At 34.0% G+C, this 19,639-nt stretch overlaps 1 protein-coding gene across 2 annotated transcripts in view; it reads right to left on the bottom strand.

Moving 5' to 3' along the window:
• Nucleotides 1-19,639, bottom strand: part of LOC129942196 (box A-binding factor) — a 79,838-nt gene that overhangs the window by 44,548 nt on the left and 15,651 nt on the right. Inside the window, exon 1 of one of the 2 annotated variants that reach the window (XM_056051048.1) lies at nucleotides 9,566-10,462. The exons of the other annotated variant lie outside the window; for it this stretch is intronic. The gene's annotated coding sequence lies outside the window, so the exon portion shown is untranslated. Of the gene's footprint in view, nucleotides 1-9,565; nucleotides 10,463-19,639 lie in introns of those variants that run through there. 2 annotated transcript variants of the gene reach the window in all.

Below are 19,639 nucleotides of genomic sequence, written 5' to 3'. Positions count from 1 at the left end.
TTTCCATCTTTTTTGCTCCCTTCTCAATTCTGAAAAACGCACCACTGACATCACGTTTTGATCTTCCAAGTTTGTCAATATCATCGGCGTATCCGTGTAATTTGATGGACCTTTTGAAGATTGTGCCTCTAGTGTTAACGGTTGAGTTTTGTACAATTCTTTTCAGATCATCAAATGCACCGGTGAGATATTTTCCGACATTGATAGTGCAGCGAAAATTCTCCATCGTCATTCTGCACAAACGGATAAGTTTGGCAGGGATCTCGATAAGGAAATAGTGGGTATCGATTTGAAGTTCCTGAGTTTTTCCCAGATGTGCCTTTATGTGAATATTAGGTCAACACTGTTATGGACCTATAATGTTGTTGACAAACGGCTTCAGATGTTCACAGAATATGACAGAAAGAACCTTATATGCAATTCCCCCCTCCTCCCTGATCGTCTTTACAGGTTTCAACGCTACATAACTGGAGAAGCACCATTTAAATTTAAAAGTGGGAGTCGTTATAGTTTAGCTAACATAATATAGCTTTTTGAACTGATTGATGAACTTTTATGAGAACTTATACTTTTCCCGCTCTGAAGAGTAGCAACCTTCACTATTCTATAAATTGGATATTAAATGTTAAAAACTACTACAGCTAGGAATCAATATCTTTCTGTGCAAATATAATCTTATCAAACTTCTCAAGCAGACAAAATGCCATTTATTGTTGCAGTTGCCTTCCGAAGTAAAAATATCTTCCCCTTTGTATAGAAACTTCATTCCAAAATTAGCAACTTTTCATCTATCATCTTTGATCATAGCATATTTCTATCTTTAACTCTTTTCTTCTTCTCCATCTCCATCTTGCATTACAACTTTAAATGGTTGCATTCATATAAATACATTATATATTTATGTGAACATTTATATTCTTATATAACGAATCACGATTCAAAGAAAACAATCAGTAATCATTTAGTATACATCTATCCATCCATCCATCCACGCTCTCGTTGAATCTAAAATGGACAAACATCAAGAATCTGGGATTTACGAGCGTCCAGCTTTTAAGGTGAATTTTAGCAACATTCAATATTGTCAAAGTTAGGAGAAATCATCATTATGGTCGTTGATTATTGATACCCATAGAAATCTTAAATGCCAGATCTTCGGATAACATATTAAACCCTCACTATCAGTTATTGTTAGTATTAATTTCTGGCCGAATGAAATAGGTGAAAATTTGAAGGAATATTTTCAATAACCATGTACACTCAAAAGGACCAAGGAGAAGATCAAAACTCTCTTAAAAAATGAAAAACAAGTTCATCATCTCCCTTTTCATATATGCTCAATAAATTACTATATCAAATTTGACTTTCTTGGATTTTAATTTTATCATTTCCCATAACTTTGAAATCACTTAGAAGAACGAAGTTTTGATAATTCTTAAAATACAAACGAGTGAAATTCACCTTAACCTTGCACCACAAATCTATCTTCCATGCATATAAACCAAAGGAAAGATTTCTGTCTGATTCGCTATGAAATGTGATTAATTAACGTGTGGCATAAAAGTATCTATCCATCTGCCGTCTGGCGTATTACAAATGGTAAAACATGGATTCAACATTACCGGATTTTCGGGGGAGAAACAGCAGCGGCAGCAGCAGCACCATTCGCATCAACAACAGCAAGATGATCGCAGCAAATATTTAAATCCGCAGATACATTGCGGTATAGATAGTGTGATGGCTTTTATTGTATTGAAACAACAACAAAAAAAGGTATTTGAAAATATTTAAGGCTTACTCCGCCACTCGCTTCGTCGACGCCACTGCCACCGAACTGTACTACCTTGTGGTAGAAGCTATATAAATATCACATGCAACAAACTCAATTAAATCTTTTTTGGATATTATAAAGCCGCCGCCGCGGAAGCCGATTGAAAGTTTCTCTATGTCATTCTCAAAATATTCAGTCCAAAAGTAAAGGTATGCGCTTGAAGTGGGTTGACAGATTAAGATATTTCTTTTCTGGGGGTAAGAAATTTGTGTTACATATTTTTTTTAAATTAGTAAAATAAAATAAAACTCCATAGGTATCCTCAGACCTTGTGTGACTCTCTTTCAAATAAATCTGTAAAATTTAAAATTAGTCAAAAGTCCTATAAAGTGCATAAGGAACTCGAAGAATTTTCAGATTTATAAAATAAGACCTTGATTTAAGAAAACAATTAAAAACTAACTAACGTGTGAGCGTGAGAAATTTGTATTAACGTTGGCGAATTAAGAACTGTTGATTCGACTTAAATTTCATACATTTTTCGAAGATTGATCTCACTCTATTGTCACTACCGAATGTTCGTTGATTTGAACGTTATTTGTGATATTATTTGTCGAACGTTCATATTGTGTGAGAGAATGTCAAAGCTTTTGTAAAAGAAATGTCGACAAATAAAACAATTTAAGTTCATATGTATATTTTATTTCTTTTATTAAGTAGCATTGATAATCAATGCATTTTTCTTCAGCTGCAAGATAGGTAATACAAATCGGTACGAAAAAGTTAGTCTAACTGATGGAATCGAACCCGAATGTAGTGAGAGGTGTTGGAGAGTTTGATTTCTCAACAAAAAAAAAAGGAATATTGGGACCAATTTGCTACAACTCACTTGGGCCACCTACTCGCGATGGAAATTATTGAACGACGAAATAAAAATATAAATACTACCAAGGAACATTGAACATTCACCACTTTGGTACCACGTTTCAAGGCCTTCAAGATCTCCTCTTTGGTAGCACGTTTCAAGACCTGACTTAAAGTTCCATACAAAGAAATCAGGGGTTGATCCAGGACATCTTGAATCAACATAACGAATACATATTTTATGGTCACATGCCTTAACTTCTTGCACTTTTCCTACGGTGCTCTGATAACTCCTACTAGCAAACAAATTTAAGGGCAGAAGCTAATTTTAGTATAGCAGGGATTAAGAAGGTGCTTGCATTTTTAATTGGCCTTCCAACTTATTTAATACGAATACAAACGCTTCCTTATTCAGTCGAAAATATGATCTGAAACTTAAGAAATTAAATAGAATTAAAAGAACTTCCAAAAGGAACAAAATATTAGGGATTTTCAAGAAATTAGAGTTGTCTCGAATATTCTTGCGCAGTCGAACCATTCTTACTTTTTTTTTGTAATTTTCGTTTTCTCCAAAAAACAAATAAACGTTGCTTATAGTTTTGGTTGATTTTGCATGCTTGCTTTTTTTTTTAATGGTAGCACTGAATTTGGAACTCGAATTGTAAAGTTCGCCAACCGAAGTATGCCAAAAATTTGTAATTAATTTAAATTTAAATTTGTATTTAATACAAGTAAGAACATTATTATAAATTCAACATACAAATTATTCCCAAAATGTATACTAAAGGAAATAAATAATTTATCGTAACAGCTGGAAAAGAACTTGGGCCTAGTGACTTATAACCCTCAACCATTGTGTGCGAGTAATGTCAGGGGTGAAACGGACCTAAATTTGTACGTCGAATCCAAACTGATAATTTGAGAAAGCACTTTTCCTGACAACAATTAATCTTGGAGGATTTTTCAATTCCTCGCAAGAGGCAGTAGGTTACCGTGAAAAAACACTTTTAGGTGGCATGGGCAAGGAACCCAAGACCTCGCCATGAAAATATTTCGCACTATCACACCACGGGTACTAACACAAAATTCAGACCACTTACTCTGCTACAAAAATATTGATTTGCGAAATTTCAAACATCAGTTTCACATTTCTCAATCGACGGGTATGGAAACAAATAAAATTATCGCACCGGGGTTCAAAAAACTACAAGTGATCTGAGAAGTGCCTTTGGTTTCATCTACGGTCGAAGTGTGTCATTAGTTCGTATTTAATCGGAACGATGTGGTGGAATGATAAACCATTTCTGCTGTTTTTGAATTGTGATGGAAGTCCATGACTTGGACGATACGTGCTTTTAATAAGATAATATGTCCAATGTATGACTTTATAATTCTTGAGAAGTTTATTGGGGGCGTAATTGCAAGTTTAGACGATATTTATTGTGAGTCTATAAAGAAGACCGTATTTACACGAAAAATTTCCGAACTCAATACACCTTAAAAATCTAAATTACGTATGTTATGGCCGAGTGGTTAGGCATTACTTTTCAAAAAAAATACCATGCTGAGAATATTTCTGTTTTTCACACTTAATGACAAAGTTTAAACCTTTTAAGCAAATGCAAGTTAATAAAAATAATAATATCTGTATATTTTATTAAGCATAACTTTACTGGAAAACGTTAGGTTGCCATGGATAAGTACATTTTTTACTAGTTAAAGAATGTTGCACTTAAAAAATTGCTTATAACGATTGTTGTTTTTAGACGTTTGGTTTTCAATCTGTCAATGCTTTTTTGAAGTTGGTCTTTTTAAAGCTGTTTTACTTAGTTTGGCTTGCCATTTCATAATCAATAGATCGACGTTTGCATAACGTTTACATAACGTTTACATTTTTTACCCACATATCTCGCAACGTGGATCTGTGACTTTGTTCCAAGATCGTGCGACTTTCTGCTGAAGGACTATTTTTTGCGAGGTACGTGAAGTCACTTGACGACAGAGGTAAACCTTAGAAAATAAACACATTCGAAAAGAATATTCATCATTTGACATACGGTCTCAACTGCCACAATAAGTGGTCGAAAATTGGTCCATCTGAAATTATATTTAAAACATAATGGTAAACACTTATCTTTATGATAAAGCCAAATTTGTCACGGTTACATTTAATTATTTAAATCTTGTTTCTGCAATGTTTCAAATACTCTTGTAAAGAGTATTCAAAAGAGTATTGAAAGATTAAATACGAAGCACTCATGAACCCTGGAAAGACTTTGGCAGCTATACAGAAAGAGCAAAAATAGATGCTTTTAAGGATTCAGAGGCTATGTTACTCGTTCCTACGTAACTCGTTCCTAGTTTTGGTTCTATTCGAAACTCATTTCCAATTCTAATTTCAAATCGTACTACGTATAAAAGTAGAATCGGATGCAGGTTTTACCAACTTGTTTTCAAAAAATTTTGTACTTTTTAACGTGTATCGAATTGTGTGACAATTTTATAACAGAAACAAAATTGGACAAGAATAATTATTACAAAAATGGACATCGTTTGGAATTTGGTTTATTTGCAAAGAAATGCAGTACTAGAAAATTGAAAGCAGAAGAAAAAGAGACAATTCCAAAATAATGAAGCTGATATAAAAAAAGGTTTGTAAATACATATAAAGCTTGGTTTTTAAGCTATAATCTTTTTTTCAACACTGGTTTAAATAGCTGACGCACGTTTCGTGTTTTGTGTCACTGTCAAACATCTTCAGTTTGGTCTATAATTTAACCATAAATCGTCTTGAATTCTTTAATTTTATTATCAAAATGCTTGCTCTGTTAAGAAAGTTCATCGCGCTCTTCTTGTGTTCATCGACGAAGCTCATTTTTGGCTCAAAGGGTACTTAAATAAGCAGAATTGCAATTGCTTCATCTAGAAGCATTTCAGGAACTATACCAATACATCCAGAAAAAGTCACCGTTTGGTGCGGTTTATGGGCTGTTGGCATCAATAGACGTAGATTGTGAGCGCTACCGTGAGATGATGAGCTTAACTTGCATGACATTTGGTTTCAACAAGACGGTGAAACATGCCACACAGCACGCTCATCAATGGACTTTTTGAGAGGCGAGTTCGTAGAACATTTCGTTTCACGTTCGGGACCGGTCAATTGGCCACCTTGATCGTGCGATTTAACGCCTTTAGAATATTTTTTTTTGGGCTATATTAAAGCTCATGTCTATACAAACAGTCCGCTTCAATTGACGCATTGGAAGACAACATTGAAGCATTTAATCGTAAGATATCGTCCGAAATGTTGGAAAGAGTATGCCAAAATTGGACTTAGCGCATGGGTCATTTGAGGCACAGTCAAGGTCAACATTGGAATGAAATAATCCTCAAACATTAAATTATATGGACCGTACTATCGATTCAAATAATAATTTCAAGCATTTTTCCAAATTCTATGTGTTTTTTTGTTGAAAAATTTGTCCATACCTTTTTAAAAATCACCCTTTATGTACGGTAGAATATTTTAACGCATTCTTAATTAAAAATATATACTTTTGTTTCAGTTTTGTTAAGAGCTATCGTCTTTCTAAAGATGGATTTATGTTCTTACTTATAACTTTTTTAAATGCTGTTACAATTATCATCAGCATTGAAGTTTTTGGCAACAGATGGTTACCAAAACCTAATCGGTGGTGACAAGAACGCTGGAATTGCACAGAAAACCATGTCAAAAATACTTGCCGAAGTTTTGACTTTAATCGAAAGAGTCAAGTGCATGCTGATGATGAATTTTGAAATGAATGAGAAAGGGAAACGAAAGTTAAAAACGCTATTTTTGGAAAAAACCACGAACTCCCGAACTCATATTCAACATATTACTTACACTTTGACAAAAAAAAACGTCGCTCGCAAACAAATTTGATTTGATTTATAGTGATTATTTTCGATTTTGCCTTGTTTTGAATTCTACTTTCGAGTTACGTAGTTCCTCGTTTATTCGAAAGTTCATAAGAATATAGTTGGCACTCCTATTTTACTACTGCTACTACTACACTATTCGATTCTGGTTGGTTCGAAAGTAGTCAAATAGATACATGGTATACCAATTTTTGAATTTGAGCAATTTCATTGTAAAATCGAGTTAGTAGGTCCCCAAGACTCTCAATGCGTAAAATAGCAAGAAGCAAGAAAGTTTTAAGTTGAAAGATGAATAACCTAATTTATTTATTTTTACACAAGAAGCATCGGATGGAGTAGTTTAACTTTGACAGACCGTTGGTTACAATTTGTATTTTCAGTCCAAATTTCCTGTGATTATTAAAAAAAGAGAAAGGGAAGGTTTATATTCCAAACCATGTTATGCAGGTTATATGATTGAAATGACAGACGTTATTAAAAAAAAAAACACGTTTTAAAAAAATGTTGTAAGACCGTAAAATTTAAACGTTTCATTAATTTTTTCATTTTTTGCATGTAGCCTCATCCTAGTGACGCACTTTTGTATACCCTTTGTAGGTTATTTTTTGATCTTTGGGAATTCCAACGCTCGATCCAAATTTACCCTTTAATTTTTTTAAATTTGCAACATTTCCGGGTACAATACTTCCACGAGCTATACAAAGCGTATTCGATTCCAAAATTTGGTGCCTTATCCATTGACTGCCAAGTGATATTAATATTATGGCTTACGCGAGGCTAACTCATTTTTTTCATTTTGGCGTATCTTAGTACCTATAAAGAAGTTTCCAACTAATTCTTACTTTTTTGTCTTCATAACTGTGAAATTTTGACGGTATTTGTGTGTCATACGTTTTCGTGCGACGGGCCCCATAAAATAAATTATACTCGTTGGAGCCACGTTGCACAAAAACGTACGGCAGTAGTTTCTTCGTGTTGTCTCGTATTATCTCCTGTGTTTTTAGTAAGTATTTCATAAGTGATTGCGCAAGTTGTCAATAATACTTTTAGTACAGTTATAGGTTTCTAAAAAATTATTATTTGAAATGGAAAGACAAAATTTGAATGAAAATGAGATGGATAGGTAACCAGAAATGGGAGGAAGTGGCGATGATTTGGACTTTGATGATAATTTGCTACCAAACGATGAGCCTAAATCTGAACGCGGTTGATGCGGAAAATCTAGAAAGTGATGAGGAAGAGATGCTTGAAGAAACCGAGGAAACACCAACCCTGATTGATACAGGTGACAACGTACGCTGGATGGAGTTTTCTTCCCGCCAGAAAACCTTTACTTTCACTGGAAAGTCAGGTTTCCTAATAGACGTGCCCTCAACTATATGCTGTCTTGAAGCCTTTCACCTTAACATTGATAAGGAGGTAATACAACTAATAGTTTTGGAATCAGAAAGGAATGCAGAGCAGCAAATACATTGCGTTAAAATAACTCGTGCATCAAGATAAAAGAAATGGGTTCCCACAAACGGCACAGAGATATGAAAATTCCTCGGGCTTTTACTATGGATGGACCTCGAATTGGATTGGTGGAAGAAAAATATTTACAATTTTGGCATTCCTGCTAAAACTATTTCTAGAAATCGTTTCCACCTTCTTCTGAACTTCATTCATTTTACTGACAACACCTCCATAGTGGTAGGAGATAGAATTGGAAAACTAAAACCTCTTCTGTACATGCTGCACACGAAGTTTCAGAGGGTGCTTATACCCGGAGAAAATATAATGAAAATAAATGGGAAATGTGCAGGCTAGTTTTCCGACAATATATACCAAACAAAGCTCATCCTTATGGTGTTAAGTTATTCAAACGTTGCTCGACAGGAGGTTTTACTTAGTCTACTAAAATTTACCCCGGCAAAATCTCAACAGGTGTTCGAGAAGTTGGTTTGGCAAAAAATGTTTGTGAAGAACTAAATTCTTTATTGAAAGGAGAAGGTCGCACTCTATTTGTTGACAATTTTTATACGAGCTACGAACAGGCACGCTCCATGCTTGACCAAAAAACGCATGTAGTTGGGACACTTCAAGCGAGCAAAAAATTCTTCCCAAAAGAGGTTATGAACGCCCAGCTAAAGAGAGGAGAAATAGTAGCACGTGAGGAAGAAAACGGCATTGTTGTTCTAAAGTGGAAGGACACCTGAGATGTCAGGATGCTATTGACAAAACATGCTCTTGTTATATAGCTGCCGTATCTGATCAATCGATTCCTGCCCCAAATATTCCATCCACACAGTAGAGACAGGAGAAGAAACCAACGCCAGAGAAATCGTGAAAAACCTCTTGCTATTAGAATTTTAGAATAAGTAATAGTGAACTAATTAATTTTTAATTTTAACTTAATTTTTTGAATAAAATAATATTGTTATTTTTTTTTCTGAATAATAAAAAGTTATAAAAAGAAGTACCTATATGAACAAACACTCAAAAGTTATCCTACAGCCACGAAATTTAGACCAAAATGTTCACCAGAAGCCACACAATCCAGAACCCATACAAATTCCCAAATACTGTCGCTCAAACACGAACGATATGGCCTGAACTGAAGTACAAGGTGTCGCACGAAAATGTGCGACGCGGCTTCTGGGGAATTATGAGGTGCCGGACAAAAACGTGTGGCAGTCAAAGCTTAAAAATTAATTTGTCAATAATGACCTCCTACTATCGACCATCAACGTTAACTATTTTACATAATATCATAATATTGACTGTCAAATACGTTTTTCTGATTGTCTTCAGTTTTGTTCTATTAATTTAAAATACCAAATCATTTTTAAATCAACCCAAAACAAAACCAACAGCTCTTTGAATGAAGTTAAACCTATACCATAATCTCGCCCTCACTTGATTACTGTTCTAGATTATTATTTATTGATTTTTATTAATTTATTTAATACCAAAAAAATAAAAAATAGCACATTATACGAGTACATAAAATAATCCCATGTGACTTACCCGTGAATCGATAAACCATCATATTGGTCGTATTTATCACTGTTCCCAATCGCTGTGCTAATAAATCCATCAATAAGCTGCTGGTCTTACGTAGTTACAATTCAGAATTGTAGCGTGTTTTTGTATGAAACAAATTCTCAATAATATTTTCCAAAGGTAAAAAAATAATTGAGGCAATAATGTCGTAGTCGTCGGAAAATTTGATAAAATATAAAAATTCAACACTCATTTACCAATAAAACAACAACAACAAAATAAACAATGAAGGTGTGTTGTTGATTGTATGTCCCTCTTTTTTTATTGTTTATTGACCAAAGTGCTTTTTGTATATTTAATTTGTTTTTGTTTTATTATTATTATATTCTCCCTGCCTCTGTTACCTTTCAGCCAATCAGAAAATGGGGTCATAAAGCCATAATACTCCATTTGATGGACACGTCTCGTATGAGGCATAACTCATCGATCGATCGAATTATTACTGCTCTCTAGCTTTTTAGTCATACGATAAAAATAAGCTCCAACTCAATGAAACGCCATATTGCGACGTAAGAAAATAATATCAATCACTCACATACTCAGAACCACTTCAACGAAATTTATAAAAAATAAAACGAAGTAAAAATGGACGATTTGTGAGAAGGACAAACAAATTTTATCGGTATTAAAAATCAAAATTAATAAATAAAAATTCCCGTGTTGTTATTAAATTTTTATATTTATTTTTGACGATTTTAAGAGGCTACCTGACATATTTTAAATTATTATTTTTTCACTTGATTCACCTTCAGGTGACGACGACAATGTGAGATTCTTTAAATCGATAGAAAAGAATTTCATGGAAACTCGTTGAATAAAACAGATATCCATCTCAAACAGCAACGAAATTAATTATTATTATTATTATTATTAACAAATAGCTACGCAGACAATAATTTTTAATTATTATTTTTTTATTTTAAGAAGAGGGACCACTTAAAAAATAATATTCACATTTATAGTGCCCGACAAAAACACATAATTTCCGTCCACGTATATTTCGAAAATGCACCAACTTATGTCAGGAGAAACTTTGAAGGAGAACGATTAACCCGACCGAACGATCTATCCATAGGATGAGGATAAGTCGAGTAAATTAACTGACATCTTCGAATATGATGGACATTGATTTTATTCAAAAACACTTTTTTTATAATAATATTCATTGTTATAAACCTTTTGAGTCTGGCGTTTTTAACTGAATCAAACTTGCCTATCGATGATTTTTCCTATCGTGTTATTAGTACAAAAATATCGAATATCTCAGAATAGATAATGGCATTAGATAAGTTAACGTATCATTTCAGAGATTTCGTTTTACACCAGATATATGAACGCGAAAAAATTACGATTTCTTCAATCATTTTATATTGATATTTAATTATTTGTCTTGGAACTTTTTTATTTTTATGATCCTTGCGTATGCAGCTTAAACCATATTATACAAGTATAGGTTATAGGTAGGGTTAAGGTCTCTTCGTTTTTTTTATTTTTAAGGGATAGAAAGGAGATAATGTTTTTTAATATATGTGTTTACATAAAATTATCGTCATTGGAATTTTATCTTTCAGCTGTTAAGAGAATGTAAATTTTTTGAGATAAGTTTTATTTTTACATACAAGAGCGATTATAGGGAGTAGGTTATTCGAAAGCGGAAAACTGGCGCTGATTTATCTACATTTGATTAATTATGTACATTTGTATATGTATGTATATTCAAATCAACGTTATAGTGACTTAATTTGTTTTCATTTATGAGCTGATAGCTGATAACAGAATTATGAAAGTATTTAATTTGTATGTAAATTTTGTACATATTTAAAACTGGTTCCTATTTAAACTGCAATCATTTGTTGCGTGATTTCGTAAAATTAAAAACATTCTTTGATGAATTTCAATCAAACCACTTTATACTTATGAGAGATCTTAACGTCAGAACAGGAATCAAAGGAACAGTCGATTCACGGATATCACAGCTTATCACTGAAGTGAGAATTTCAAAAGATACTGAAAGTGACAGCAATAGCAATATGTTTTGAGAGCTCTTAGAAGGCATCGGCGCATTTATGTTTAACGGGAGAAGCTTTAACGATAAAACTGGAGAGTTTACTTTTGTGGCAACAGTAATTGACTACTGCTGCCCTTCATACAGTGCATTGGAAATGATTAAAAGTTTTTCAATTGAAAATACAACCTTTTTGGACCACATGCCGCTAATTTAAGGTCTCAAAGCTTTTGAAGGTACGCAAAGTTCTCCCAGTTCATTGTTGCTTCCAAGATTTAAATGGTTTAACAATAGACGCACTCAATACATGAAGAGAATTGATTGCCTTTGAATAGTGTTGAAACACGATGCAACTCCTTAAAAGAGTGTATCTACTATCTATGCAACATACGGGAACCCTATTAATACCAATGTCAAGTTTGAGCGAAAGAAACCCTGGTTTGATATTGATTGTCATGAAGCTCGAAAATCTTCACTTAAGCTACTTAACATTTACAGAAAATATAATTTTGATGCAAGCAGAAGAAACTATTAGAAGTAAATAAGAAGTACAAAGCCCTAAGTACAAAAAAAAACAAAGATCGTACTAGCAATGCATTTCCAGTCAACTTCGAAGTATTAACACAGCAAAAGATTGGTGGAAACTAACCAAAGAGATGCGCGGTAATCCTACGAATACTGGAACACAAATAACAGCTTTTGAATTTTTGCCATATTTCCCTCTGCTATTCGCCTCAAAGCATCGTCGCATTGAACCAAAGCACACAGACTACACCATCGCCCAACTGCAATTCGATAGAAATTTCCAGATTTCTATACCTCCCAGATTTTTTTGGGAGAATAGGACATTCTTGGAAGATGAGTCTATCCGTTTTTACACAGATGTTTCAGAAACAAAAGAAGGTGTGTACTCTGAACGACTGAAATTAAGTCTCTCATTCCGCCTTCCAAATCATTGTAGCGTGTTCCAGTCGAAAATTTGGCGATAAAGGAAGTCTTGCCCTGGAACAAAGAAAACGTGATATCAACATCTGATATCCGAATTTTTTTTGATAGCCAGGCCGCTATCAAATCTCTGGTCTCTGTCTATACAAACACTTTAACTGTTGATCACCTTTGATGAGTGCCGGGCCGTAGAGACATTCCAGGTAAGTGTAAGACAGATGAACTCGCCAGGAACGGTACAGTACAGCCTATGCTATCACGTTTGGCAAGTACTGGCATACCAATCGCTACTTGTAAACCAGGTGGAACAACATCACCACGTGTCAAATCACAAAAAACATCTGTCTAACACTGGATTTAAAACGTTCAAGGTGCTTGCTCTCTCTAAGCAGATCGCATATAAGCTCGATAATAGGTGTCATAACCGGACATTGCCTAATAAGAAAGCACGCCACGAGACTAGGCGTATTTTCAAATGAGTTTTGCAGAAGCTGTATGGACGAGGATGAGGAAGAAACAGTTCTTCACCTTCTCTGCACATGCTCTGCTCTGGTTCCAAAACGCAAGAATTACCTAGGAGAATTCTTCTTTAACGATCTAAATCATATCGGTATAATCAGCCTCTCACGTTTCGTAAGGGACTCAAGCTGGTTCCATTGAGCTTAGAAGGAAGCCTCAAGATTCATGTGGTATCACAATGGGCCATTAGACTGGCCTAAGTGTATCCGTTTCCATCTTTCACATCCAATATAACCTAACCTTACCCTAACCTTCTCTTAAGAATCTACGAAACAGAAACAATACCAACATCCTCAAAAAATCAATTATCTTTTCGCTTTTCAAAAAAAGTGACGCTAGTCTTGTATCTAACTATCGTGGGCTTTCATTTTTAAATACCCTCTACAAATTATTTACCTCAGTTCTTCTAAACCGCCTCAGTACCTGGATCGAAAACAACAATGTACTCAATGAATTATAGGCTGCATATCGAAAAGATTATAGTACCATTGATCAGATTTTCAATCTTTCATGCCTTATTCAGCTGCAACTAAGCCAGAAAAAGAAACTTTATGCTTGATTCGTAGTTTTAAAAGCTGCGTTTGACAATATTAACAGAGAAGCTCTTATTCACAAACTTATAACATTGGGCATCTTGACGAAAATGATTAAAATTATCAAGCTATTATACCAAGATACAGTTGCCGAGTTATCGGATGAAAGCAGTACCTCTAATTTCTTTACAACGAGCAAAGTCGTTAAACAAGGTTGCTTTCTAAACGCTTTGCTTTTTATCTTGTTCTTAAATGACGTACATTCTGAACTCCCCATCTGAATACATTTTTGACTGAGAGTCCAGCTTTACTTCAAACAATTATAAACAAGTTTAGCAGCTATTGCGATAAATGGAACCTCGAAGTTAATCTTTCGAAATCTGAAATTGTTATTTTTAGGAATGTGGAGGCCGAAGAACGTTTAGTGAAAAATTGAATTTCAAAGGTGTAGAAGTAAAAATAACAAACTAGCATAAATAATAAATATCCTGCTGTCGTCTTTACATATGTATGTCTTGGTCTGAACATCTGACAAAGAGGCTTGCAACATAAAAAAATGCAATCAACGCAACCTGGTCTAAGTTCTTGAAAAATAATTTAGTTTTTTTTTTTATAATAAGCGCACACTCAAATTACCCTTATTATGTAGACACGGTGTGAGCACTCGGAAAGGGAGAGAGGGTTTGAAAGGAGATGTCGGTGCACATTGGTTTTGAATTCCTGAATATTGCAATAGCTGGGAAAGACAGAATGTGGCAAGGCATTCCACATTCGCTTAGTACGGCAAAGAACGAATCTCTGTACTTAACAGTACGACCGAAGATGGGCTCGAGGGTATATTGATGAGCATTCCTAGAAGCGCGAGTATTACCGTTGAACTGTAAGGGGAGGAATGCAGCTGGCTATTTCTCTAGAGCATAAACGGTAAAAGAGGGTGAGACAAGAAACATTTCGAAGATGTTCAAGTGACGAAAATGATCTTATGATTGAATATCACCAATCAGTCTAAATGCTCTACGTTCAATACTGTCCAAGATGCTTAAGTAAGTTGCAGGAGCACCAGCCCAGATATGGGAGTTATACTCAAGCTTTGGACGTATATAATTCTTGTAAATAACAGCCAGATCAGAGGGGGAGAAAAACTTCTTATATCGCCTTAGAAGACCCAAACATCTTGCGGCATTTTTGTCGACATCGCGTATGTGATCGGTAAACAAAAGGTAGTTGATGATACACATACCAAGAATATTGAGATGATCAGTTTCCTCGTTGCAAGTTCCATTTATGGATAATGGCAGGGGGGGTATATTTCGCTTTAACGATACAAGACAGCATTGCGTTTTCGAAGCATTAAATTCAACGCGGTTTCTTATTCCTCATTGTACAATGTTGTTTAGGTCGGAATTTAATGAGCTTATTATATTTTGTAGTTGCAGTTCCACATCCGAAGAAGAGGGGTGTGAATCTGAAAACGAATATGAAAAGCTAAGAGCTATCATCAGCGAAACAATGTATTGGTTTGATATTGCAGACAGGAGATCATTAATGAAGATAAGAAAGAGTGTTGGAGATAAAACAGAGCCCTGGGGCACACCAGCATTTATTTTGTGGTTTTCAGACTTGAATCCATCCAATACAACTTGTATTGAACGATGCGAAAGGTAATTACTAATCCAATGAAGGAGGGATTTATGAAAACCGAAAGCACACATTTTTGATAAGAGAGCCTGATGCCAAACCCTATCAAATGCTTTGGAAATATCTAGTGCAATAATCTTACTTTCTACAAAAATATGTAAAGATTTGTTCCACTGTTCGGTGAGATGAACCATGAGATCACCAGTGGACCTATTGCTACGAAAGCAATACTGTCGGTCATTAAGAAGCTTCCGTTCTTCAAGATATTTCTTGAGCTGATAATTAATCAGCGTTTCCATGACCTTGAAAAGAAGGGACGTAAGTTTAATCGGTCGTAATTCGACGGTGAGGAAGATTTGCCTTTTTTGGTTTTCCATCCGCTCGGAACGAGACCTGAGGAGTAGGACAGATGAAAAAGCTTACGCAGTGATAAGAGGAAGAATTCCTCATATTTTTTACAAATAACCAATAATTTTGACTGCCTTTGGGACATTGCAGTATTTTTTGCCGTAATTTTTGGTCATGTAAAAATTTAGTCCGTCGAATATGGGCGTTATAGGCCTTACTGGCTTGCTTGAACTTATTCCGGTTTTCCTCAGCTAGATTGGCTTTAAAACAACGGAAACTTGCCTTCTTAACCCTAATAACCTCTTTACAGCTCGCATCGAACCATGCGTTTTCCTTAGGCCTGATGCTTGAAACCCTATTCGGGATAAAAGTTCTGATTCCCAGGAGAATCAAACTTGTGATCATATCAGCGCTGGCGTCAACGTCACTATTGAAGAAGCAAAGTGACCAGTTAAAGAACCTGAAGTAATTATTGAGACCGTCCCAGTTGGCTTTCTCGTATTGCCAAACGGTTCTCTTATAGGAGCTCTTTATTTAACTGGAGAGTTTTTACACGAGAAATTTTGCTGATATGACACAATGGTCAGATGTGCCTAGATGAGATAGAACACTAATAGTGTACTTACCAGGTTAGAAACAAGTCAAGAGTGTTTTCTGCTCGACCTACCAGTGCGAAAAGATTTCAGTCTTCCCAGCTCTAGATTACCATGCGTACTTTCATACGGAGTACTTCGCAAAAATATTGATTGGGTCCAGGAATGGTTAGACCTTTTCCGCGCGACTGGCATCGTTGACAACGATCTTGATTTGTAACATGCCCACAACATGCTTTTAATTAAACTGAAAGAACAACAGTGGAATGATTCTACCGAACGTGCTTCACAATCACAATTTCACGACGAATATAGCAAGTATCATACACAGGGGTACCCAACTATTTTAATGACTCAAATTCACGAGAAATGATAAGTACGATTTTAAGAACGAGGTGTGGATTACTTAATTTGAATGCTAGGGCATTTCAGCATGAAACTGTTGGCTTATGCACAATGTGTAATCTTGATGCAGCTGAGAACAGCTACCACTTCATCAGCATCTGACCTATTTTCAATTCTTTAAGGAAGTTCTTTCTAGGAGCTTAAACAATAAATCGCACCGATTTTCTTCAAATATATACAAATTCTTAAAATATGCTTTTAATTATCGCAACTTTACTGTTAATGAATATTATATATATTTAAAATAAATTCAAGCTTGCTAAAATATAAAAAAAGAGGCTGGGATGCGACCCACACTGATAACTTCCCATCCCGTCTGTCGACTTGTCTTGCTTTAAAGTTTCTATGTTTTCGTATTGGGTTAAAAAAGTTGTTAGTTGAATTATTCTTCCAAATTTTAAAATTACTAAAAGTATTAATCATATAAAGAAATATTTTAGTTTGCAGTATATCTTCAGATTTTTAAGATATTAATTTTAAATTCGAATAAACATTAATGAATATAAGGGTTTTTGATGCTATATTATTTTATGAAGTAGTTATTTTCAATCAAATCCGTGCTCTTATTCTAAATCTACAATCCTTTTCTTTAATATTCAGTTGAAAATTTTATATTATTTCACATTATATTCTAAAAACTTCAAAACCTGTCTCACAAAAATCTAAAAAAAATGCAAAAACGGTTTGAAAGTAAAGTTTGGTACTTGTAACGAATCTGTTGCCTAAATTCTTTATATCCAGTTCTAGAAATGTTGAAAATGGGTATTTTTAAAACTTGAGTTAAAATAAGAGTTTAAATTCGAAATCAGCACTTAAAATTGTATCCAAAACGTGCTTTCCAAAACTATTAAAAATATCCAAAACTAATCAAATTAAGTTTTTCTGGAAACTTGATATTCATAGATTCAAAATAAAGGCTCATGACTAATGAAAATTTCCAGAAACTTAGTAATACTAAAATGATTTAAATTGTTTCTAAAAAAGAAAGATTTGTGCTTTTAAAAATAATCAAACAATTTATTGTTTAGTGATATTGAGGCATAAACGAATTTTGTATCGAAGACTTGGCCAGCATTTATCATTGTTTAGTTTAAAAGTAGTGAAATATTTACTTTGGACAGCCCAACTTACTTTTAGCATAATTTTTGGCGTGCATTAAAATATCATTAAAGTTTGCTTAAACAAACCGTGTTTTTCAGATCTGTGGTTTTCTAAAAGAAATGAAATGCTTATAATGCTGCGTCAAAGAACTAAGCTATATTATTTCAAGTTGCCGTCGCAGCTGGCTTGAATAAATTCCAGCCGAGAGGCCCATTTTTCTACCTCTTTTTGCAACAAGTTGGACCTTATGCCAACAATAACGCCCTGAATATTCTCTTATCTGCGTAGACAAGCGACTTTACATAAATGAGTGTTGCCAGATTGAAAACCACACGCCTAAAAACAAAACAAACACAATTGCTACAATTATAATAAAAAACTTCTTTGTATAAGCCTCTATTTTTAATTATTGCGTGTTATTTAGCTTGTTAAGTACATCACTTATTCCTAAGTTTCCTAAAAGGAAAAACATATATTTTAAAAGTAGGTATAAATATAAATAACCAAAATAAATAAATCAATGTACATTTTTGTTATTAATTATGTCACCTATTAAAAAGTATACAAATTATAATCTGCAACCAACACAAAACCGAAACTTTCCTGTTAATATTTTCTAATGCTGATATAAATAAATGCGAAATTATAATTAAACGAATAAATTTCTTTTCAATCCTGTTTAAATTGTTTAAAGAAACGCAACCGAGTATTGCAAGAACTATTAATAAAAGTTGCATGTGCAGTTAGATAAGCAAGGAAAATATTATTGCGGAGAAAATAATTCATAAACATCAAAAGTGTTTCTTTGGCAAAATGGTTGCTCTACTGAAACTAATGCTATGTAATCTTTTGAAAATTTGTTGGTTGTATTGCATTCTTTTTGTAGGAAAATTTGTATTGTAAAGTGCTGCTTTTAGAAGTAGAGAACTTTGAATTGTGGCACGAGCTGACAAATGTAACATTTAGCACCTCCTGCACTTTTACATTTTGGGCAGCATCCTTTTTAAAGAACTACAATGCTTTTAGATTATCAATCATCACTTAAATTATATCACTCAACCAAAAGTAAAGCTAAACAACATTTGCTTATGAAAATTGGGATCAATGCAAATTTTGCTTTGGACCAATTCACCAAATATACGCCCTGCTAGGTGGTCATTTCAGTTCTTGAATTAGCAAACCTAACAAAAAAAGGCTTCATATTGATATATTATAATTGTCGATATAAAATAAAATCATCTTCGTTTAGAAAAGGACACTTATTTCAATTTAATTTTTTATTGAGACTTTGAAAACTTTGTCCGGCATACAAAAATATTTATTAACAGAATAGATATTGTGTTCTTTTTCTAAAGCAAGCATTACAAAAATTGCGGATGTTTTCTCCCGAAATATGAACATTCATTTAGTGGCTCTTGATAGCCAAACTTAAAGCTAATATTAACTAGAACTTAAAATAAAAATAGAAGACAAAATTTAATAAAGTTTATTACATTGGAACAAGAAACTAATGATTTATACAAACTAAATTAATGTTATTAAATAAGTAAAAGGTATTTATGTTATGTATTTAAGCCTCTAAGGACATTCATTGAGACTTTCTCATAAAAACGTAATATCAGTGTACTCGTATCATTCCACTGTGGTTCTACCAAATTTTGGGATCCATCGTGTAGGAGGATCCGAGTTATTATTCCTTAAATTTGCATCTCATAACTTTTCTGCGAGTGGATCTGGATGGTTAGCAGTCGATTTTATTTTGGTTTTTAATAGGGTGGTCATATAAATCATTAAATCAGCAGGCGTAATGAAAACAATATACACTATACGAAAAAGTCAGATTGGTACGACCAGTCATGTGAAAATGTTAGAAAAAAGGCATTTACTTAATTTCTTTAGAAAGTACAACATTGATTCAATTCGAATTGACTACATCGACACCTCAAACAAT

The sequence above is a fragment of the Eupeodes corollae genome, chromosome 1, assembly GCF_945859685.1.
Source record: "Eupeodes corollae chromosome 1, idEupCoro1.1, whole genome shotgun sequence".
Taxonomy (NCBI): domain Eukaryota; kingdom Metazoa; phylum Arthropoda; class Insecta; order Diptera; family Syrphidae; genus Eupeodes; species Eupeodes corollae.
This window is presented reverse-complemented; position numbering and strand designations above follow the sequence as displayed.